The 219-nt window shown below is 42.0% G+C and overlaps 1 protein-coding gene across 1 annotated transcript in view; it reads left to right on the top strand.

Annotated features, from left to right (window-relative positions):
- The window catches only part of LOC119586658 (serine/threonine-protein kinase 32B-like), a gene marked incomplete at its 3' end in the record, with an annotated part of 121,163 nt that overhangs the window by 94,630 nt on the left and 26,314 nt on the right, over positions 1–219 (top strand). The window lies entirely within an intron of this gene.

Raw genomic sequence — 219 nt, 5'->3', positions numbered from 1 at the left:
TAAATAACCGTTATCTCATTTTACCTCATTTACTCTGATCTCGCTTCCTCCTTCCTGCTCGTTTTTTCCTCTTGCCTCTTGATTAGTCGTTCTCTCATTCCCTCTTTCTTTCTCTGTGCCTCTTGTCTCGTTCTCCATTCCAAGCCTCCTTCGTTCTTGCTCTATTCTCTGTTCCTTCTCTTCATTCAATTATTTTCGGAATCTCTTTGTTTCCCCCCT

This window comes from Penaeus monodon, chromosome 21 (assembly GCF_015228065.2).
Source record: "Penaeus monodon isolate SGIC_2016 chromosome 21, NSTDA_Pmon_1, whole genome shotgun sequence".
NCBI lineage: Eukaryota > Metazoa > Arthropoda > Malacostraca > Decapoda > Penaeidae > Penaeus > Penaeus monodon.
Note: the sequence above shows the minus strand (reverse complement) of the source record. Positions and strands in the feature narration are given on the sequence as shown.